The 25491-nt window shown below is 44.3% G+C and overlaps 1 pseudogene; it reads left to right on the forward strand.

Annotated features, from left to right (window-relative positions):
* Positions 1–11784: 11784 nt before the first annotated feature.
* The window catches only part of LOC124696806, a 49470-nt pseudogene continuing 35763 nt past the window's right edge, over positions 11785–25491 (forward strand).

Below are 25491 nucleotides of genomic sequence, written 5' to 3' on the forward strand. Positions count from 1 at the left end.
GATGGATATTGAAGTAGTTCAATATAGAAATATTAAGAAAATGTTCTTGTCATGTGAAGGTTTAACAAGACTTGAGTGTATCCGACACTCAATGAGTAAAAACACATGAGTGATTATAGATCACGAATAACATGTACACAATCGGATATCATGTGCTATAAATTGTTATGAGCATATACCGTAATGATTCATATGATGATCATTGGACAACGAGTAAGAATATCCTTGAGTACTTTAGAAGAACTAAGGATATATTATATTTTTGTATGAAGAAATGACAAACAAATCGCCGTAAGGTGTTACACCGATATTGGTTTTGTCACATATAAAATATAATTTCAATCTCAAATTAGACTAAGTGTTGTTTAAAAGGTAGCACAATGAGCTAGAAGTTGTCTATGCTAGATTTAGAAGAGTTCAAAATATTGTGACGGAATCTACAAAAGAAGGCAAAGTATGTCATTGTTTTGACAATGACAAAGAATGTTAAAGTCAAGAGGTTCTTTGAGAACTTGGTGCAGTTCCGACAGAGTCAGAACTTTGAAGCTATATTGTATGTGACAATATTAGTGACATATTTCAGACCGCGGAATTAAGGTTCCACCAGAAGACCAAACATATTTAAGGCCGACTCATTTGGAAATGAGTGATGCGTTGAGACGCAAATAAATTACAAAATACATACGTTTCTGAGCACGTCAGATCCGTTGACTAAAACCTCTCTCGTGAGCAAAACATGATAAAGCACCGGAAGGCCAAGGTGTTATATCTTTACAAATGTAAACTAGATTATTGACTCTAGTGCAAGTGGGAGATCTGTTGGAGATATGCCCAAGAGGCAATAATAAATGGTTATTATATATCTTTGTGTTTATGATAATGTTTATATACCATGCTATAATTGTATTAACCGAAACATTGATACATGTGTGATATGTAAACAACAAAGAGTCCCTAGTAAGCCTCTTAACTAGCTTGTTGATTAATAGATGATTAGTTTCATAATCATGAACATTGGATGTTATTAATAACAAGGTTATATCATTATATGAATGATGTAATGGACACACCCAATTAAGCGTAGCATAAGATCACGTCATTAAGTTATTTGCTATAAGCTTTCGATACATAGTTACCTAGTCCTTATGACCATGAGATCATGTAAATCACTTATACCGGAAAGGTACTTTGATTACACCAAACGCCACTGCGTAAATGGGTGGTTATAAAGGTGGGATTAAGTATCCGGAAAGTATGAGTTGAGGCATATGGATCAACAGTGGGATTTGTCCATCCCGATGACGGATAGATATACTCGGGCCCTCTCGGTGGAATGTCGTCTAATGTCTTGCAAGCATATGAATAAGTTCATAAGAGACCACATACCACGGTACGAGTAAAGAGTACTTGTCGAGAGACGAGGTTGAACAAGGTATAGTGTGATACCGATGATCAAACCTCGGACAAGTAAAATATCGCGAGACAAAGGGAATTGGTATCGTATGTGAATGGTTCATTCGATCACTAAAGTCATCGTTGAATATGTGGGAGCCATTATGGATCTCCGGATCCCGCTATTGGTTATTGGTCGGAGTGAGTACTCAACCATGTCCACATAGTTCACGAACCGTAGGGTGACACACTTAAAGTTGGATGTTGAAATGGTAGAACTTGAATATGGAATGGAGTTCGAATATTTGTTCGGAGTCCCGGATGAGATCCCGGACATCACGAGGAGTTCCGGAATGGTCCGGAGAATAAGATTCATATATAGGAAGTCATATTCCAAGTTTGGAAATGATCCGGTGCATTTATGGCAGGTTCTAGAAGGTTCTAGAAAAGTCCGGAAGAAACGCACTATGGAAGGTGGAGTCCCGGAAGGACTCCACAAGCTTGGCCAGCCAAACTCTAGAGGGGAAAGTCCAAGGTGGACTTCCCCCCAAGGTGGCCGGCCACCCACCCTCATGGAAAGGTGGGAATCCCACTTGAGGTGGGAATCCCACCTTGGGTAGGTTTCCCTACACATGGAAGGTTTTGGGTTGGGGTCTTATTCGAAGACTTGTACACCAACTCTTGGGTGTTCCACCTATATAATGAGGGCCAAGGGAGGGGGCCGGCCACACCAAAGCCTCAAGCTTGGCCGCCCCCTATAGTGGCCGGCCACCCCTCTCCCCAAACCCTAGCGCCCCGCTCCTCCACCATATCCCGCACGCTTAGCGAAGCTCCGCCGATTTCTCCACCGCCACCGACACCACGCCGTCGTGCTGTCGGATTCAAGAGGAGCTACTACTTCGCTGCCCGCCGGAACGGGGAGGTGGACGTCGTCTTCATCAACAACCGAACGTGTGACCGAGTACGGAGGTGCTGCCCGTTCGTGGCGCCGGAACCGATCGTGATCAAGATCTTCTACGCGCTTTTGCAAGCGGCAAGTGAACGTCTACCGCAGCAACAAGAGCCTCCTCTTGTAGGCTTTGGAATCTCTTCAAGGGTTAGTCTCGACAATCCCCTCGTTGCTACCGTCTTCTAGATTGCATCTTGGCTTGGATTGCGTGTTCGCCGTAGGAAAATTTTTGTTTTCTATGCTACGTTATCCTACAGGCTGCTCCCCCTTCTTTGGGAGAGGTATGCTCCACTCCCTTGGCTCTACCCTTTCATGTGTTGCATACTCACGTCGTTCTTGTCTGTCCGTCAGGGATGTGATCCTTCGAGCTTACTGACGTTCGATCCGGAATCCATCGAGCCAGCTGCACCCAGAGCAAGTGAAGAGCCGAACTTTGACATGGTCCACGGTCCCCTCCAACGCCTCAAGGCTTTGCTCTCCTCCTCAGTTGAGATCTTGGTTGAAAATCCCGAGGCAATCAAGGGTATCCTCGATGAAATCCAGCCTCATCTCCCTATGACACTGCAGGTGAAGCTTTGGCCAGCTGCGACCCTGTCAGCTTTCAAGTTAGGGGTGCAATCGGCTCGCCAAAGAATTACCCTTCGTCGCGCTCAGCTCCCATTGAGAGCCGATATTGCAGAGAAATGTCAGCGGCTTAACGAGAAAAAGACTGCTCTAGACGCCAAGACTGATACTTCTGCCAATAATGCTGAACTCGAAACCCTGCGCAAGGAACTGGAGAGCCTCGAAGAGAAGGTGAGGATGACCAAGCAGCTCATCCAAGAGAAGGAAACCTTCATTGCCCGCTCTCGAGAGGAAGCGCAAGGCCTCACAACCGATCTGAAAACTGATCTGGCGGAGATTCGCGCTCTGAGCGGCCAGTTGGTGACAGGCAAAGACGAAGACGACGAGGCTGAGATTGCCGAAGTGGATCGTATCCGTGCTGACGCCCTTCGCGCTCTTGATGAATTTCTTCAGAAGAATCTCTCTGTGTAAGCTACTGAATGCTGTAAGCTACTGAATGTTGTACTGAACTTGCACCTTTGCACCTTTGATTGCGGATGACAGCTTGTGCCTCTTGCGTCGAAATTTGCATTTTTTTTATTATTATTATTAGCCGATCGATCTCATGAATCGGCTCCTTTGGGTACATACTCCGTGGCCTTAACCCTTCTCTGTGTGTATGCCCCCCCAAGCCGAATCCTTCAAATGATTGAAGATGTCGGCTTTTCAGCCAATTCAAGATTATCTCACAATTCACCATGATAAACAACACAACAGTGAATCCACATAGTGAGAATAATTTTAGCCGATCGCTGGAATCGGCTTCCCTTGCAGTTGTCGATCCGACTATTCATCCGGTAGAGTAGCGCCATTGAGGTTCCGGACATCTATAGCGACGCGCCATCGGCCATCCTTTTTCTTCGTAAGTACAACATTGGAAATCCATTCGGTGTACTCGTACGGCCCGAGGCACCCGGCGTCCAACATCTGCTTGATATCCTTCTTGACTTCCTCAATCTCTTCTAGCTTGTCAGCTGACGTAAACCCATAACCCAGCTTTCCATCGCTTGCCAAGTCAACGTTGAACACAGGCAAAGCGTATGTTGAGGATAATGCTGGCCGATCGCTGAAATCGGCCTCCTTTTCCATTGTAATGCTTAATGAGGGTTTACAACTTCTTGGTCTCTTACTATGGTGACGTGGCTCGACGGAGGCATGCTCACCATGTCTTGGGTCATAAATCTCTGACGAGATCCTGAACACTGTGTTTGTACCAGCCGACGTCTCTGCATCGGCATCAGCCGATGCCTGTGCATCGGCTTTCGTCTGTTTAGGGCGCCATATTCTCTTTGGCGGGCGCGCCTTCGTCTCCAATGTTTGCTGGATTTTCATGGCCAGATCAGGCCGTGCTCTTCTTAATGTGTACAGGTACTGTGCCTCGGCTTCTTCCAGGTTTCGCAGCCGCTGCACCCTCCGCTTCTGAGAATGGCTGAGTCCATCAGGGCACCACCTTGGTCAGTGATACCTATCTTCTTCTCCATCTGACTCCTCAAAGTCTTCTTCTTGAGATGACTCAGCTCGTTTATTCTGAGGTGGGAGAGGTCCTAGACGCTCGAACACTGAAACTTCACTTGTCCTTTTCCTTTGCTGGTTTGCATTACGGCGCGTTCTCGATTGTTGGCAATCGGCTTATTCCTGAGTCCCAGCAATGTTTGAAGAAAGGACAGTCCCAGTGCCTATCCATGTCATCTTGCTCCTCTGACCTCCCTCTGGCGTGACGTTCGTACCCATCGTTGCTTCCATCATACTGACGATACCTCCTCGCTTTCCGCATCCGACCGACGATATTTCTCATCGTCTTCGTCGTAGCGTCGACGTCGGTCATACTGCTGCTCATATTTGTTGAGGAGATGCACGGGGAGTGGGCGCTGATACCGTATGCTTCTCACCTCCTCCTCGGTTATGTACCGTCTATCATCATCTTGTGGCCGGTCACGTGGAACGGCCTCCTCTTTATCTTTGCCACGAGAGTGGCTGCTCTCAGCTTTGTCCGCGCTATGGCGGTTCACCAGCCTAGCCATATTGACACTAAAAGAGAACCCTGGCTCCCATATAGAGTGGCTGAGATCTACTGTATTGACGCCATGCGACAGACACGTGTTTCCTTTGAGCTTGATGTTGCGAGAACGGGTTGTCTCAGAGGAGCCGATGAGCTCGGCTTCACAGATGGCCTTCAGCTCATCGTATTTCTTCTTGTGCTCCGCAGGGAGATCCTTGTAGGTGATTTGCTCTTCTGCCATCTCGGATGTCGATGTTGACGTGGATGTTGCAGAAGATTGTCCCACCGGGCGTGCCAGAATGTGTTACCCTCCAAAACCCACCGACGGGCAATGGCTGAGCAACACGAAGAGCCGGGAAGCTCCCAGGGCCGCTTAGTGGATCCCTGGCACCTCGCGTCGTCCCGCAAATCTTCGGCCAACGTCCCGGCGGTTGCTAGGGCGTGCCACCCGACCTAGACCCGATCGGGAAGGTGTTAGTGCTTCGATTGTTCCTGCATGGTAGACACGTAAACATTAAATACGAGCCCTATCGGCTCTCGGGTTTCCTGTGGATCGGCTCAAGGAGCCGATCGCCCCATGTTTCACGTTGGATTTACAATGGCATGGGGATCCCGCTTGATCAGGACAAAGCTAAAACGATCCACGACAGTTTAGGGTTTTCACCGCATAACCGGAACGTCCTACGTGTGATCGGGCCTAGCAGCTACGGAAGACGATGCAAACCACCCCTACGAGAGGCCTAAAAACCAACATAACGTCGATTCCCGGAACATCCCTCGCAGGGACGGTGAACAACATCTCACGCACTACCGGATCCTCCGACCCCAACGTAAGGCCTAACTATGCAGATATTAAACTAATCCTTGCGGAGCAAGGAGCAACTATAACGGATCGGATCTACTAAGTAACGAACAAGCAAGATGCTGCCCTTACGTCTGGATAGACGTAAGGGCAGCTAGGTGTCGAGGGACGGCATTGCCACGCAGATATGCACGTGAAAGCATCAATGCAAGCCCCTAAACACCTAAGGATAAATAGTACTGCTCGCCATCAACAAGGCTTCAGCACGAGCAAGTACAAGGTTGACGAATAACGTATATCGCCTAGATCGCTAGATGCGATCTAGGCAAGCATGGTGCTTACCCGGGAGAAACCCTCGAAGAAAGGGGTGGCGATGCGCCTGATTTGTGTTGGTTGAACGATGATTGTCCTCCTTTTCCGATAACCCTAGATACATATTTATAGTCCAAGGGACTTTCTAATTGGGGCGTGCACCTAACCGTGCACGGGCCAGACTCTATCTCTTTAATCTAAATTACAATGCGATCTACTATATTACAGATACACGGGCCACTTAGCCCAAACTCTTAGCGTGAGGCCGCTTCGAAGATGCTCCACGTGTACGTCCTTCAAGCCCATCTCCACTTACGGCCCATCTCCTGATTTGGCCAAAATCGGGTGGTAACACTATGCCTAAATAATCCATCTTCAGGTTATCATCCGAACCCCTTCCAATATTAAGTTGTAAATAACAGATAATTGCATTAAGTATGGTGCGTAATGTAATCAACACAAATATCCTTAGACAAAGCATCAATGTTTTATCCCTAGTGGCAACAACACATCCACAACCTTAGAACCTACGGTCACGATCCCATATTCAATGGAGGCATGCATGAACCCACTATCGAGCATAATTACTCCCTCTTGGAGTTACAAGTATCAACTTGGCCAGAGCCTCTACTAGCAACGGAGAGCATGCAGGAACATAAACAACACATATATGATAGATTGATAATCAACTTAACATAATAATCTATATTCATCGGATCCCACCAAACACAACATGTAGCATTACAATTAGATGATCTTGATCATGTTAGGCAGCTCACAAGATCTAAACAATGATAGCACAAGCGGAGAAGACAACCATCTAGCTACTTCTATGGACCCATAGTCCAAGGATGAACTACTCACGCATCAATCCGGAGGCGGGCATGATGATGTAGAGCCCCTCCGGTGATGATTCCCCTCTCCGGCAGGGTGCCGGAGGCGATCTCTTGAATCCCTCGAGATGGGATTGGCGGCGGCGGCGTCTCAGTAAGGTTTTCCGTATCGTGGCCCTCGGTACAGGGGGTTTCGCGACGAAGGATATTTGTAGGCGGAAGGGTAGGTCAGGGGGCGACGCGAGGGGCCCACACACTAGGGCCGCGTGGCCAGGGCCTGGGCCGCGCCGCCCTGGTGTGTGGCCGCCTCGTCGCCCCACTTCGTTTCCCTTTCGGTCTTCTGGAAGCTTCGTGAAAAAATAGGACCCTGGGCGGTGATTTCGTCCAATTCCGAGAATATTTCCTTTGTAGGATTTCTGAAACCAAAAACAGCAGAAAACAGCAACTGGCACTTCGGCATCTTGTTAATAGGTTAGTGCCGGAAAATGTATAATAATGCTGTAAAGTATGTATAAAACATTCAAGTATTGTCATAAAAGTAGCATGGAACATAAGAAATTATAGATACGTTTGAGACGTATCAAGCATCCCCAAGCTTAGTTCCTACTCGCCCTCGAGTAGGTAAACGATAACACAAATAATTTCTGAAGTGACATGCTACCAACATAATCTTGATCAACATTATTGTAAAGCATATGAGATGAATGGAGTGATCTGAACAAAATATTGCTAACAAAGATAATGACTAAACAAATGAATCATATAGCAAAACTTTTCATTAATAGTACTTTCAAACAAGTATCAATAAAACTTGCATAAGAGCTAACTCATAAGCAATAAATTCAAAGTAGAATGCATTGAAGCAACACAAAGGATGATTAAGTTTAAGCAATTGCTTTCAACTTGTAACATGTATATCTCATGGATATTTGTCAACATAGAGTAATATAACAGGTGCAATAAGTAAACATGTAAGAATCAATGCACACAGTTAACACAAGTGTTTGCTTCTAAGATAGAAAGAAGTGGGTAAACTGACTCAAAATAAAGTAAAAGAATGGCCCTTCGCAGAGGGAAGCATGGATTACTATTTTTGTGCTAGAGCTTTTGTTTTGAAAACATAGAAACAATTTTGTCAACGGTAGTAATAATTCATATGTGCTATGCATAATACTTCCTACAAGTTGCAAGTCTCATGCATAGAGTACTAATAGTGCTCGCACCTTGTTCTACTTAGCTCGGAAAACACAGATTATCATCGCATAACATATGTTTCAACCAAGTGTCACAAAGTGGTACCTCTATGCCGCCTGTACAAGTGTCTAAGGAGAAAGCACGCATTAGATTTCTCGCTTTTGATTATTCTCAACTTAGACATCCATACCGGTGTAACATCCAAATTTTACAATTAAGGATGTTAATAGTTGCATCATATCATCATGGCATACTATTTTAAAACTTGCATATTTGGTTTCCAAATTATTTCAAGATTAAATGTTTATAGTTTCTCGCAGATTTTATCTGGTCCTTGTTTTACTCTTTTCAAATTTGTAAAGCTCATATGAGATAAGAAACAAATAAAAGAAAAGATAAAAAAAAAAAACAGAACGACCGGATCCGACTTACCAAACAAACTCATCTTCCTCCGCGCACACGCAAGACGCATCGGCCAGGCAGCGCCTCCCGTATCTTTTCCTTTCTATATTTTTTTTCTTCTTTTTTTCTCTCTCTCTCTCTTCTCTTTCCAGCCAACGCTGACAGCTGGGCCGTTGCTCGTACCGTCTTCAACCTCCTGCCCGAGTTTGGCACGAATACGGAACTGCTTACCGACTCGAAAATCCTCAGATAATCGCAACGATTCCGTTCAAATTTGTGACCCCTACTCCACGAAATCCCCTCTATATAATCCCCCGCATCAGCCTCTCTCCGTTTTTCTAAAAATCGCAAACCCTAGACCACCCGAGAGCTCGTTCCGATCTCGCCGGAGTTCCGCCGTCCGCGAACTTGAAGTCAAGGACCACGGAAACGACCCGCACAACGCCGCCGGAGTTTCGACTCGGACTCTCATCTGTTTCCTAGCCGGAAGTCTGAAGGCGCCGTCTCGGGAAGTAGGGAGAGCCGTCGAACGAGGAGCGGAGAAGGAGATCTCTCGTCAAGCCACACCTCGCCGTCACCTTCGTCAAGCCGGGAGACCACCACACCATCTCCATCCACGCCCGGCCGCCGCTTCCGTCCACCACGGTAACGCCCCCAGCATCGTGTAGAAAGTAGTACTCGGTACATATGAATCAATACACCGGTATCAGCTTATCATGTTTTGCCACGTGGCCTGTTCAGTCCCCCTACGCGCTAAATTAGATCGATTCCAATGCTTAGTAGCTCACGGCAAAACTTTGAAAAATCATAACTTTAACTTTAGATCTTCGTTTTAGTTAATTTATTTTACATTAGTTTCGTGGTTAAATTCTCTATCTGCTGGTGTAAAATTTTCTAATTATACAATTTTCAAATCTGTCACTTTTCTTTTAAAGAAAATAATTAAATCATGTGATCGATCGGATCAGAAAACTGCTAGCTCATGTTACATGTTAGACTTCAAAAATTCGTAACTTTAAATCTAAACCGTATTTTCAAATGTTGGTTCTTTGCAATGAAATCGTAATTAAATTCTCTACCTGCTGATACTAATTTTGCAAATTATAGAATTTTTGAATCTATCAGTTAAAAATTGAGTTTAGTATATTAGCGCTACTTCGTGTCGTTCACGTGTCGCCGAAGCGGAGCCGAGCCGAAGCCGACCAAGCCGCGAAGTCCAGCCGAAGCTGAAGCCGAGGAGCGCCACGTCCGTCTGATCGAGATCCGATGCTTCGAGACGCGCCACGTTCCTGCGTAAAAACAACAAAATCTGAATACTTCCGAAAATCATAACTAAATAACCGTAACTCTGTTTTAATCGATTCTTTTTGCGTTAGTTTCAGAATTTCATTAACTACACCTTAAAGCTGGAATTTTCGAATTATAAGTAACTAATTTTCACGTTTTTTTATTAATATATGTTGAAAATCAATGTGTATATGTTGGATATCAATGTGTGGGATGCTCCCTGCATGTTAGACTTAATGCGTAATATTTTTGGTCGAAATTAAAGTATTTTATGATTATATCATAATTGCATGCATGCATATAGTGTGAAACATTATTGTTGCATTGGTTATTCATTGAAATTATTTTTACCTTTGCGATAGATTGTGCGGAGTGCGCGAGTGCTGCTGAGGAGGAATATTGTTTAGAGTGCTGTTCGGATCAAGGCAAGTTACACCTTTGTTCAAATTGTTGTCCCAAGTTTCTACTATGCATGTCTTTTTCCTTCAAATGAATAGTATGCATGTGTAGGATGTTTTGGTAGATTTTACTTGGTAAAATATTTTGCAAAGTTGCGTGCTATTTTGTAGATTTCCAGGAGTAAAAATATTACTTAGAAATATTTCCACTTGATATCATGGCCATAGGAATCCCTAAATTTTTCTAAGTGCTATGCTTATGCTACGTAATTATAAAAAGGGGTTCGAAACAAGAAAATTTTCTAAGTACTTGAGCTCTGTTTATGAGCGCAACTTTTCTCCCAAAATCCTTCTTCAAAATAAAACTAAGTTTTCTTCTGGGCGGAATGGTTTTGACGGGACAACGAGTGTGAGATTGGTGGAGGACTGCCGCCCAGGATCAAAGAAATCTGCCATGTTCCAGATGTCAGAAGCTTCCAGTGCAGCCACAATACAATATGGGCTCTGTCTTGGTTAAGTACTTAGTGGGAAACCTCGCCTGGGTACCGCCATTGGGAGGAATTTTGGGCACGGGCGGATCCGGAAGGTGGAGGGGCTACTAAGGAAAAGCTTCGTCGTGACCTCGTCCTGGCCTTAATGAAGATGAACAATTTTGGCAAAAAGGCTTGGTTGTGAATTGTGGGTAAAGAGCGCAACCTCTCGAGAGTGTTAACTCGATCGATCAGCCGTGTCCACGGTAAAAGGACAATTTGAGCATCTGAAGGATGGAGCCTCTGAAGGATTTCCTCTCTTTTTCTAAGTAAATGTTTTCAAAACCCTATGGCGTGTGTAATATCGTTCATAGGTGGGTTTTGGGGCCTTGGTGTGTAATATCCAAGTGCTCGGGGACTTGGTGTGTCATATCCAAGTGGTAGGTTGATTTGGACACTTGGTGTGTAATATCCATGTGCTCCACTCGGCCAATTTTATTTATCAAAATTTTGCAAAGTAGGGTAAAAGATTTTCTCTCTTTAACTTTGTAAAAATTGGCTTTATGCAAATAAAACTCAAGCCTCCTCTTGTCTGCCTTGCATGTAGATGTAAGTTTCTCTTCTTGGTGTAATTTGCCATACATTCAAAGTATTGACCAAATGTCATTGGCTGCACTCATGTGCAGAATACGAAGGTTGAAGAAAGGTGCGCTAGGATCGCGGGTCTACACTCAATGAGCCTGTGGCGTTGATGGACTCAATTTATCTTTAAGTTTTTCCGTTGCTTTTATTTGAGCTAGCCTTGAGCTATGCAAAGTTGTAATAAATTAAACTCTGGATTTATTCGATTCGTGTAATAATGACATTGTGTTTTACATGGTATTTCATCGACTGTGAGTGCTAGCTTATGATCCAGGGACTAACATGTTAATCACAGGGAGTTAGGATCCTACCCGATCCAAGGTCATTACAGATGGTATCAGAGCACATGTTGACTGTAGGACGTGACCCTAGGATTGGATAAATACACTTCATAGAAATAGGACTTTCTATTTTGTTAAGTTATTTATTGCACTTAATGTCTAGTAATTCTTTCCTTACTTATTTTGTTTTATGCCTCTAATCTCTACTCTCCACTTGAAGATGACGAGCTTCAACTACACCACCGCTGAGGACTTCAAGGATATTCGCTTTGGAGCTTGCCTTCTTGACATCGTTGAAGAGTTGAAGCTACCTGTACCTTTGATCAAGGGAAGTCTTTTGAAGAGATTCAACAAAGAAGGTTGTTGGGGAGTCAAGGCGGTTCAACATGGACGTGACACCGAGCCGAAGACCGATGACATTGTGATTAACCTCGTTAGCGACTCCATGGAGAAGTGCCTTAGCATTGTCATGCAGGAACTAATAGGGCGCCTATGCGGACGTCATTCGACGGAACTGAAGGGCCACTACTCCTTTCCCTTTGGAAGGCGCGACGAGAAAGGAGTTCCCATAGAGTTAAGCGAAGCGGGTAGAAAGGTTGTCAAGCGTCAACGACTTCACTTCCAGGACTTAGAGAATCACATCAATGCTCTCGAGGAGGAAAGTTGTTTTGAGCTACTAAGGAATGATGAACTCTGCGGTCAACTCAGGGAGAAAGACAAGAAGATACAAGAGCTAGAAGAGATGATCAAGGCCCAAGAAGAGGAATTCCAAGCGCAAGACAAGAAGTTCCAGAACCAAGAGAGGAGAGTCCAAAAGAAGAATGAGATGCTTAGAAAGCAAAAGCAGGAGATTGATAGTAATGAAGTAGAGTTCGAGGCCGATCACAATTTGATTGAGAAGTTGCGTGCTGAGAAGAGGGACTTGCAGGAGAAGAATGAAGAGTTGGCTAAGGAGCTCAAAGAGTACAAGGCAGGATTCTTAGAGGCCGGACTCACATTTGAGATAGTAGAAGAGGAAGTAGACGTAGACGAGGAAGCTAAATAGTTGACCACCATTATCTATCTTACCGCTTTATCTTCGCTTAGTTGTTTGACCATACCAATCCCTTGTGGTATGGCAATAATAGTTTGATAAAAACCTTTTCATACTTTATATGGATGTTTTGTGTTTCTATGTTTGATGCATGCATAAGGGTAGATTTTATTCCTTAGTCTTCTCTGTCTATGTCTTACCTTTTTTTTTCCTAAACCTCAGATGCCGCCGAGACGTGAGCTCACTCCTGAAATTGCGCAACTCCTGAATACCCAGAATCAGCTGATCCAACTTCTGACTCAGAATATGCAAAACAACAACAATAACAACAACAACAACAACACGCCTCCAAATCGAGGATCGTCTGACTCGGTTCTTGAGGTTGAACCCTCCTACTTTTTCGAGTAGTACTGAGCCGATAGTGGCGGATGACTGGCTGAACACCATTCAGGCTGATGGAGCAGAAAGGGTGCGGTTTGCCGCACATCAACTTGAGGGATCCGCCGCTGAGTGGTGGGATAATTACCAAGTTACTTATCCTGATATAAATGCCATTAGTTGGAACCAGTTTGAGGAAGCTTTTCGTACTGCCCATGTAGCAGCTGGAGCTATATCATTGAAGAGGCGTGAGTTTCGCGACTTGCGTCAAGGGACACGCACCGTGTCTGAGTACGGGGACCTCTTCAATAGTTTGGCACGCTATGCTCCCGATGATGTGTCCACTGATGCAAAAAGGCGGGAAGAGTTCATGAGGGGACTTAATGATGAGATATCAATCCAGCTTGTCGCTATAAGATTCAACAACTATCAAGAGCTCGTTGACAAGGCCGTGATGGTGGAAGCCAAGCGTAAGAGCATAGAAAACCGTAAGAGGAAGTCTACATTCCACAAGCATAATAACTCTGTTCCATACTGCAAGGCGTACTTCTTCCCCACCACCCCACCACCATAATGGGTCTTCTGCAAGTAGGCACAATGGCCACAACCATAATGGTCATCGTCATCACAATGGTAACAATCATAATGACCATAAGCACCGTAATGGAAATGGGGGCAATGGCAACAATGGTAATCACCAGAAGGATATTAGTCAGGTCACATGCTTCAAGTGCCGCAAAACTGGGCATTTTGCTAATGAATGTCCCGAGAGGCTGAAGATTGACAATGGGAATGGAAATGGCAATGGCAATGGCAAGAAACCAAACCCGTTCGTTAAGGCTACGTTGAACCATGTCTCCGTGGAAGAAGCTTATGAAGCACCAGACTCTGTGATTGGTAAGTTTATGCTCAATTCCATTCCAGCAGTTGTTCTTTTTGATACCGGTGCATCACATTCATTCATATCAAGGGTATTCGTGGATAGAAGTAAGATACCTATTGAAACTATTAATACACCCATTAGGATAAGCTCACCTGGAGGGGAATTAGTGTCAAAGTTTGGATGTCGTGGACTGAGCCTAAAGATTGGTGCATATAGTTTCCCCACTAGCCTAATCATCTTGGAATCCCAAGGCTTAGACATAATCTTAGGCATGGATTGGATGACCGCCTATGAGGGCATCATAGATTGTGCCAAGAGAGTAGTTACACTCACAACTCCAGAAAAGAAACGAATCCGTTTCAAGTCAAACTTTGAACTTAAGGGGTCTATGGTGAATTCTCTTAAGGGGGTTAGCATCGAAGGTGTGCCTGTTGTCCAAGAGTTTCCAGATGTTTTTCCTGAGGAGTTACCAGGAATGCCACCTGACCGAGACATTGAGTTTCTTATTGATTTGATGCCCGGTACTGGACCCATAGCCAAGAGACCCTATAAGATGGATGTGGAGGAATTGAAAGAACTTAAGAAGCAACTCAGGGAACAACTAGATAAAGGTTTTATTCGACCAAGTTCGTCTTCTTGGGGAGCACCCGTATTGTTTGTGGAGAAGAAGGATAAAACTAAGAGGTTAGTTGTGGATTATCGCTCGCTTAATGAGGTGACAATTAAGAACAAGTATCCTCTACCCAATATCAATGACCTATTCGACCAATTGAAGGGGGCGCGAGTATTCTCCAAAATTGATCTTCGATCAGGATATTTTCAATTGAAAATTCGAGGACAAGACATACCCAAAACCGCCTTCACCACAAGGTACGGCTTGTATGAATATACTGTAATGTCGTTTGGTTTAACCAATGCCCCAGCGTATTTCATGACTATGATGAACAAGGTCTTCATGGAATACTTGGACAAGTTTGTAGTCGTATTCATAGACGATATATGTAGGACAACGTAGCATAGAAAACAAAAATTTTCCTACGGCGAACACGCAATCCAAGCCAAGATGCAATCTAGAAGACGGTAGCAACGAGGGGATTATCGAGACTCACCCTTGAAGAGATTCCAAAGCCTACAAGAGGAGGCTCTTGTTGCTGCGGTAGACGTTCACTTGCCGCTTGCAAAAGCGCGTAGAAGATCTTGATCACGATCGGTTCCGGCGCCACGAACGGGCAGCACCTCCGTACTCGGTCACACGTTCGGTTGTTGATGAAGACGACGTCCACCTCCCCGTTCCAGCGGGCAGCGGAAGTAGTAGCTCCTCTTGAATCCGACAGCACGACGGCGTGGTGCCGGTGGCGGTGAAGAAGTCCGGCGGAGCTTCGCTAAGCTATGCGGGCAATATGGAGGAGAGGAGCTTGGCTAGGGTTTGGGAGGGGGTGGCCGGCCACTCTATGGGGGGCGGGCAGCTTGTGGTCTTGGGGTGGCCGGCCCCCTCCCTTGGCCCCTCATTATATAGGTGGATCCCCAAGAGTTGGTCTCCAAGTCTTCGAATAAGACCCGAACCAAAAACCTTCCATATGGTGGTGAAACCTAGCCCAACTAGGACTCCCACCCAAAGGTGGGATTTCCACCTTCCATAGGGGTGGCCGGCCCCTATGGTGGAGTCCACTTGGGACTCCACCCCCACTAGGGTTGGTCGGCCATGGAGGTGGAGTCCCTTGTGGACTCCACCTTCCTTGGTGGTTTCTTCCGGACTTTTCTAGAACCTTCTAGAACCTTCCATAGAACCTTCCGCGACATTTTATTCACATAAAATGACATCCTATATATGAATCTTATTCTCTGGACCATTCCGGAACTCCTCGTGATGTCCGGGATCCCATCCGGGACTCCGAACAAATATTCCAACTTCATTCCGTATTCAAGTACTACCATTTCAACATCCAACTTTAAGTGTGTCACCCTACGGTTCGCGAACTATGCGGACATGGTTGAGTACTCACTCCGACCAATAACCAATAGCGGGATCTGGAGATCCATAATGGCTCCCACATATTCAACGATGACTTTAGTGATCGAATGAACCATTCACATACGATACCAATTCCCTTTGTCACGTGATATTTTACTTGTCCGAGGTTTGATCATCGGTATCACACTATACCTTGTTCAACCTCGTCTCCTGACAAGTACTCTTTACTCGTACCGTGGTATGTGGTCTCTTATGAACTTATTCATATGCTTGCAAGACATTAGACGACATTCCACCGAGAGGGCCCGGAGTATATCTATCCGTCATCGGGATGGACAAATCCCACTATTGATCCATATGCCTCAACTCATACTTTCCGGATACTTAATCCCACCTTTATAACCACCCATTTACGCAGTGGCGTTTGATGTAATCAAAGTACCTTTCCGGTATAAGTGATTTACATGATCTCATGGTCATAAGGACTAGGTAACTATGTATCGAAAGCTTATAGCAAATAACTTAATGACGTGATCTTATGCTACGCTTAATTGGGTGTGTCCATTACATCATTCATACAATGATATAACCTTGTTATTAATAACATCCAATGTTCATGATTATGAAACTAATCATCTATTAATCAACAAGCTAGTTAAGAGGCTTACTAGGGACTCTTTGTTTGTTTACATATCACACATGTATCAATGTTTCAGCTTAATACAATTATGGCATGGTATATAAACTTTTATCATAAACATAAAGATATATAATAACCACTTTTATTATTGCCTCTTGGGCATATCTCCAACAATCTTCCCACTTGCACTAGAGTCAATAATCTAGATTACATTGTAAGGTACCTAACACCCATGGCATTCTGGTGTTGGTCATGCTTTGCCCTAGGGAGAGCTTTAGTCAACGGATCCGCTACATTCGGATCGCTGTGTACTTTGCAAATCTTTACTTCTCCATCTTCGATGTACTCACGAATCGAGTGGTAACGCAGCTTGATATGCTTCGCCTCTTGTGTGACCTTGGTTCTTGTGCATTGGCAATGGCACCCATGTTGTCACAGTAGATGACTAGTGGGTCCAATGCACTAGGAACCACACCGAGCTCTACAATGAACCTCTTCATCCATATCGCTTCTGATGAAGCCTCTGAAGCCGCTATGTACTCCGATTCTGTTGAGGATTTCGCCACCGTGCACTGCTTCGAGCTTGCCCAGCTTACTGCAGCACCATTCAATATAAACACGTACCCAGATTGTGACTTAGAGTCATCAGGATCAGTGTTCCAACTTGCATCGGTGTAACTTGTTACAACGAGCTCTTGGTCACCTCCATAACAAAGAAACATATCCTTAGTTCTTTTCAAGTACTTCAGGATATTCTTGACCGCTGTCCAGTGTTCTATTCCTGGATCACTTTGATATCTGCTAGTCAAACTAACAGCATGTGCTATATCCGGTCTTGTACATAGCATGGCATACATGATAGAGCCTACTGCCGAGGCATAGGGGATCCGACTCATCCTTTCTCTTTCTTCTGCCGTAGCCGGTCCTTGAGTCTTACTCAAGACCTTGCCCGGTAACATAGGTAAGAATCCTTTCTTACTTTCGTCCATTCTAAACTTCTTTAGAATCTTGTCCAGGTATGTACTCTGTGATAGCCCTATTAGACGTCTTGATCTATCTCTATAAATCTTGATGCCTAATATATATGATGCTTCACCAAGGTCTTTCATTGAAAAACTATTATTCAAATAACCCTTTACACTCGCTTAATAGTTCTATATCATTCCCAATCAATAATATGTCATCTACATATAATATCGAGAATGCTACGTAGCTCCCACTCACTTTCTTGTAAATACAGGCCTCTCCATGACATCGTATAAATCCGAAGTCTTTGATCACTTTATCAAAGCGTCGGTTCCAACTTCTCGATGCTTGCTTCAGTCCATAGATTGAACGCTGAAGTTTGCATACTTTGTCAGCATTTTTAGGATCGACAAAACCTTTGGGTTGTACCATATACAACTCTTCCTCAATGTCTCCATTAAGGAATGCCGTTTTGACATCCATCTCGCCAAATCTCATAATCGAAAAATGCAGCTATTGCTAACAAAATCCTTACAGATTTTAGCTTCGCTACTGGTGAGAAAGTCTCATCGTAGTCAACACCTTGAATTTGTCTGAAACCCTTTGCGACAAGTCGAGCTTTATAGATAGTAATATTACCATCGAGATCTCGTTTTTCTTTTGAAGATCCATTTATTCTCGACAGCCTTGCGGCTATCGAGTAAGTCTACCAAAGTCCATACTTTGTTATCATACATGGATCCCATTTCGGATTTCATGGCTTCTTGCCATTTGTTGGAATCGGGCTCATCATCGCTTCTTCATACGTCGCGTAGGTCTTCATCATTGTTATCCACAATCATGACATTTAGACAAGGATCATACCAACTGGAGTGGCACGATCCCTTGTCGATCCGCGAGGTTCAGCAGCTGTCTCATTTGAAGTTTCATGATCATTATCATTAGCTTCCTCTGTTGCTGGTGCAGGTGGTACAGAACATTTTCCGCATCGCGCTACTCGATCAACGAGTAGAGATTCTTCAATCTCATCGAGTTCTACTTTTTTCCAGTCACTTCTTTAGTGAGAAATTCTTTCTCAAGAAAGGTTCCGTTCTTAGCAACAAAGATCTTGCCTTCGGATTTGTGATAGAAAGTGTACCCTATAGTTTCCTTAGGGTATCCTATGAAGACGCATTTCTCCGCTTTGGGTTCTAGCTTGTCCGGTTGTAACTTTTTTACATAGGCTTCGCAACCCCAAACTTTTAGGAACGACAGACTTAGGTTTCTTATTAAACCATAATTCATACGGCGTCGTTTCAACGGATTTTGATGGTGCTCTATTTAAAGTGAATGCGGCTGTCTCTAATGCATAACTCCAAAATGATAACGGCAAATCAGTAAGAGACATCATAGAACGAACCATATCTAAGAGAGTTCGATTACGACGTTCGACACACCGTTTCGTTGTGGTGTTCCCGCGGTGTCAATTGTGAAAGTATTCCGCATTTCTTTAAATGCATGCCAAACTCATAACTCAGATATTCACCTCCGCGATCGGATCGTAGAAATTTAATCTTCTTGTTACGTTGATTTTCTACTTCACTTTGGAATTCCTTAAACTTCTCGAAAGTTTCGGATTTATGTTTCATTAAATAGATATACCCATATCTACTCAAATCATCTCGTGAAGGTTAGAACATAACGATAACCACCGCGCGATGCTACACTCATTGGTCCACACACATCCGTATGTATGATTTCCAATAAGTCAGCAGCTCGCTCCATCATACCCGAGAATGGAGTCTTAGTCATTTTTCCCATCAGACATGCTTCGCATCTATCAAGTGACTCAAAGTCAAGTGATTCAAGTAATCCATCGGTATGGAGTTTCTTCATGCGTTTCACTCCAATATGACCAAGACGACGATGCCACATATAAGTAGAATTATCATTCAATTTAATTCGCTTAGCATCAATGTTATGTATATGTGTATCACTACTATCGAGATCTAACGTAAATAAGCCATTCTTTTCGTGGTGCTCGACCATAAAAGATATTATTCATAAAGATAGAACAACCATTATTCTCGGACTTGAATGAATAACCGTCTTGCATTAAACAAGATCCCGATATAATGTTCATGCTCAACGCGGGTACATAATAACAATTATTTAGGCTTAAAACTAATCCCGAAGGTAGATGTAGAGGAAGTGTCCCGATCGCGATCACATTGACCTTGGATCCGTTTCCAACGCGCATCATCACTTCATCTTTCAGCAGCTTGTCGTTTATTCTTTAGTTCCCGTTTCGAGTTACAAATATGAGCAACCGAACCAAGTATCAAATACCCAGTGTACTAGAACGAGAACCAAGTGAAATGAACATCTATAACATGTATATCAGATATACCTTCTTTCTTCTTCTTGACAAGGCCGCTCTTCAGATCCGCCAAATACTTGGAGCAATTACGCTTCCAAGTGTCCCTTCTCCTTGCAGTAATAGCACTCAGCATCAGGCTTAGGGCCGTTCTTAGGTTTCATAGGAGGCGTGGCAGCTTTCTTGCCACCCTTCTTGAATTTTCCCTTAGACTTGCCCTCGTTTCTTGAAACTGGTGGTCTTGTTGACCATCAACACTTGGTGCTCTTTCTTGATCTCAATCTCAGCAGACTTTTAGCATGCCAAAGAGTTCAGGAAACTCCTTGTTCATGTTCTCGCATATTGTAGTTCATCACAAAGTTCTTGTAACTTGGTGGCAGTGATTGAAGGACACGATTAATCCCCGATCCGTTAGGAATCACTATTCCCAAGTCACCGAGTTTCTTCGCATGCCCGGTCATAACGAGCATGTGCTCACTGATGGAGCTGCCTTCTTCCATCATACAGCTGAAAAAGTGTTTCGATGCTTCATAGCATTCCACGGCCGCATGAGTCTCAAAAATAGTCTTCAACTCTTTTATCAACTCATGAGGATCGTGGTGCTCAAAATGTTTTTGAAGATCGGATTCCAGACTGCATAAGATGGCACACTGAACTTGAGAGTACCGAGTTTTCCGAGTCGCGTAAACATTCTTTACTTCATCGGTTTCAGTTCGCAGGAGGGTCACCTAGCGGTGCATCAAGCACATATTGCAGATTTCCGCCATTGAGGAAAATCCTCACATGACGGAACCAGTCGGTGAAGTTGCTACCGTTGCTCTTAAGCTTTTCTTTCTCTAGGAACTGGTTAAAATTGATTGAGGACGCCATATCTACAACATATTTGCAATAGTTTAGACTAAGTTTATGACAAATTGAGTTCAAATTTTAATTCTACATAATTAAAAATCTAGGTGAACTCCCACTCAAAACAATATCCCTCGCATTGTCTTAGTGATCACACGAACCAAATCTACCGCACCTAAACCCGATCATCACGAGAAAAGGTGTGATTTCAATGGCGAACGCTCAAAGTGTTCATCATATCAATCATATGATTCATGCTCTACCTTTCGGTATCACGTGTTCCGAGACCATGTCTGTACATGCTAGGCTCGTCAAGGCCACCTTAGTATCCGCATGTGCAAAACTGTCTTGCACCCGTTGTATGTACTTATTGAATCTATCACACCCGATCATCACGAGATGCTTCGAAACGACAAGACTTGATAACGGTGCTACTAAGGATGAACACTTTATTATCTTGAGATTTTAGTGAGGGATCATCTTATAATGCTACCGTCGCGATCTAAGCAAAATAAGATGCATAAAAGGATTAACATCACATGCAGCTCATATGTGATATGATATGGCCCTTTTGTCTTTGCGCCTTTGATCTTCATCTCCAAAGCACGGACATGATCTCCATCATCAACGGGCATGATCTCCATCATCGTCGGCGAAGCACCAAGGTCAATGGCGCCGTCTTCATGATCGTCCTCCATGTAGCAACTATTACAACTACTTTGAAATACTACTCAACATGAAATTTAAAGACAACCATAAGGCTCCCGCCGGTTGCCACAATACAATAATGATCATCTCATACATATTCATCATCACATTATGGCCATATCACATCACCAAACCCCGCAAAAACAAGTTAGACGTTCTCTAATTTGGTTTGCATATTTTACGTGGTTTAGGGTTTTCGAGCAAGATCCAATCTACCTACGAACATGAACCACAACGGTGATACTAGTGTTGTCAATAGAAGAGTAAATTGAATCTTCACTATAGTAGGAGAGACAGACACCCGCAAAGCCACTTATGCAATACAAGTTGCATGTCAAGCGTGGAGCAAATCTCATGAACGCGGTCATGTAAAGTTAGCCCGAGCCGCTTCATCCCACTATGCCACAAAGATGCAAAGTACTCAACTAAAGATAACAAGAGCATCAACGCCCACAAACCATTGTGTTCTACTCGTGCAACCATCTATGCATAGACACGGCTCTGATACCACTGTAGGACAACGTAGCATAGAAAACAAAAAATTTCCTACGGCGAACACGCAATCCAAGCCAAGATGCAATCTAGAAGACGGTAGCAACAAGGGGATTATCGAGACTCACCCTTGAAGAGATTCCAAAGCCTACAAGAGGAGGCTCTTGTTGCTGCGGTAGACGTTCACTTGCCGCTTGCAAAAGCGCGTAGAAGATCTTGATCACGATCGGTTCCGGCGCCACGAACGGGCAAGCACCTCCGTACTCGGTCACACGTTCGGTTGTTGATGAAGACGACGTCCACCTCCCCGTTCCAGCGGGCAGCGGAAGTAGTAGCTCCTCTTGAATCCGACAAGCACGACGGCGTGGTGTCGGTGGCGGTGAAGAAGTCCGGCGGAGCTTCGCTAAGCTATGCGGGCAATATGGAGGAGAGGAGCTTAGCTAGGGTTTGGGAGGGGGTGGCCGGCCACTCTATGGGGCGGCCAGCTTGTGGTCTTGGGGTGGCCGGCCCCCTCCCTTGGCCCCTCATTATATAGGTGGATCCCCAAGAGTTGGTCTCCAAGTCTTCGAATAAGACCCGAACCAAAAACCTTCCATATGGTGGTGAAACCTAGCCCAACTAGGACTCCCACCCAAAGGTGGGATTTCCACCTTCCATAGGGGGGGTGGCCGGCCCCCTATGGTGGAGTCCACTTGGGACTCCACCCCCACTAGGGTTGGCCGGCCATGGAGGTGGAGTCCCTTGTGGACTCCACCTTCCTTGGTGGTTTCTTCCGGACTTTTCTAGAACCTTCTAGAACCTTCCATAGAACCTTCCGCGACATTTTATTCACATAAAATGACATCCTATATATGAATCTTATTCTCCGGACCATTCCGGAACTCCTCGTGATGTCCGGGATCCCATCCGGTACTCCGAACAAATATTCCAACTTCATTCCATATTCAAGTACTACCATTTCAACATCCAACTTTAAGTGTGTCACCCTACGGTTCGCGAACTATGCGGACATGGTTGAGTACTCACTCCGACCAATAACCAATAGCGGGATCCGGAGATCCATAATGGCTCCCACATATTCAACGATGACTTTAGTGATCGAATGAACCATTCACATACGATACCAATTCCCTTTGTCACGCGATATTTTACTTGTCCGAGGTTTGATCATCGGTATCACACTATACCTTGTTCAACCTCGTCTCCGACAAGTACTCTTTACTCGTACCGTGGTATGTGGTCTCTTATGAACTTATTCATATGCTTGCAAGACATTAGACGACATTCCACCGAGAGGGCCCAGAGTATATCTATCCGTCATCGGGATGGACAAATCCCACTATTGATCCATATGCCTCAACTCATACTTTCCGGATACTTAATCCCACCTTTATAACCACCCATTTACGCAAGTGGCGTTTGATGTAATCAAAGTACCTTTCCGGTATAAGTGATTTACATGATCTCATGGTCATAAGGACTAGGTAACTATGTATCGAAAGCTTATAGCAAATAACTTAATGACGTGATCTTATGCTACGCTTAATTGGGTGTGTCCATTACATCATTCATACAATGATATAACCTTGTTATTAATAACATCCAATGTTCATGATTATGAAACTAATCATCTATTAATCAACAAGCTAGTTAAGAGGCTTACTAGGGACTCTTTGTTTGTTTACATATCACACATGTATCAATGTTTCAGTTAATACAATTATAGCATGGTATATAAACTTTTATCATAAACATAAAGATATATAATAACCACTTTTATTATTGCCTCTTGGGCATATCTCCAACAATATACTCATCTACTCCAAGGATGAGGCAGAGCATGAGAAGCATCTACGCTTAATCATGGAGAAGCTTAGAGAACATAAGTTGTATGCCAAGTTCAGCAAGTGTGAGTTCTGGTTAAACGAAGTTGGGTTCCTTGGTCACATAGTGTCAGCAAATGGAGTTGCCGTGGATCCAAGCAAAGTAGCGTCCGTGACAGAATGGGAGTCACCTAAGAATGTGGGTGAAATCCGGAGTTTCTTAGGACTTGCAGGGTATTATCGAAGGTTCATCGAGAACTTTTCCAAGATAGCAAAGCCCATGACTGAGTTGTTGAAGAAGGAAAAGAAGTTTGCTTGGACCGATGCATGCGAAGCTAGTTTTCAAGAGTTGAAGCAACGTCTAGTGTCCGCACCAGTTCTGTGTCTACCAGACATTCAGAAGGATTTCCAAGTCTATTGCGACGCTTCTCGTCAAGGACTTGGTTGTGTGCTAATGCAAGAAGGAAAGGTAGTATCATATGCCTCACGTCAACTTAAAAATCATGAAAGGAATTATCCTACGCATGACTTAGAATTAGCGTCTGTTGTGCATGCACTTAAAGTATGGAGGCATTACCTCATGGGAAAGCATTGTGATGTGTTCACGGATCACAAGAGTCTGAAATATATATTCACACAGAAGGAGCTGAATATGAGGCAAAGGAGATGGTTAGAACTTATAAAGGATTATGACTTGAGTTTGCAATACCATCCTGGAAAGGCTAATGTTGTAGCCGACTCCTTAAGCCGTAAGGCCTATGTAAATGGACTCATGGCTGGAGAATTGCCAGGGGACTTGTGTGATCAATTTAAAGATCTTAGATTGGAGATAGTTCCCGAAGGATATTTAGCATCGATGGAGGTAAAGCCTACACTGCTAGACAGGATTAGAGAAGCCCAAAAGGAAGACAAGGAAATGGATGAAATAAGAGTAAACATGAGTAAAGGCAAGGCAAAAGGATTTCACGAGGATGAACATGGAACACTATGGTTTGAAAGGCGTTTGTGTGTGCCCAATGACCCTGAAATTAGGAAGTTAATCTTCCAAGAGGCTCACGACTCGCCATACTCGATACATCCGGGTAACACAAAAATGTACATGGATGTGAAGGAAAGGTTTTGGTGGAGTAACCTGAAAAGAGAGATCGCTGAGTATATTGCCTTATGTGATGTGTGCAACAGAGTCAAAGCAGAACATCAAAAACCAGCAGGATTGTTACAACCGTTGTCTGTACCTGATTGGAAATGGGATAAGATAGGCATGGATTTTATCACAGGATTACCCAAAACTTGATCTGGATATGATTCTATATGGGTAGTGGTTGATCATTTAACAAAGGTGGCTCATTTCATACCTGTAAAAACCACATACACAAGCGCTAAGTTAGCTAAGATCTTGTTGACGTCAGAAACCCACTGGCGGGCAGTGACTGGTCAACACCGTAGAGCCGGGAACAACTAGGGCTGCGGCTGGCCCCAGTCCCTCAGAGCGACAGCCCGCATAGCCTCCTGGTCGCGCGCCGATGCAAATTGCAAGGGCGTGCCACCTGACCTATACCTGGTCAGGAAGGTGTGGATGATGCCTCGCTTAGTTTCCTGCAGGGCACACACGTACACGTTAAATACGAGCCTCGATCGGCTCTCAGGCTATCCTGTGAATCGGCTTATGGAGCCGATCCACCCATGATTCGTCCAAGGTGGCCGAATATATGGTGGTCCTGCTTGATCAAGATAAAGCATATGAGATCCACGACGATTTGGGGTTTTCACCGCATAATCGGATCATCCTACTCACGATTGGGCCTCGCGCTCACGCACGGTGATCGTAAG

Source organism: Lolium rigidum, chromosome 3 (genome assembly GCF_022539505.1).
Source record: "Lolium rigidum isolate FL_2022 chromosome 3, APGP_CSIRO_Lrig_0.1, whole genome shotgun sequence".
NCBI classification, from domain to species: Eukaryota; Viridiplantae; Streptophyta; class Magnoliopsida; order Poales; family Poaceae; genus Lolium; species Lolium rigidum.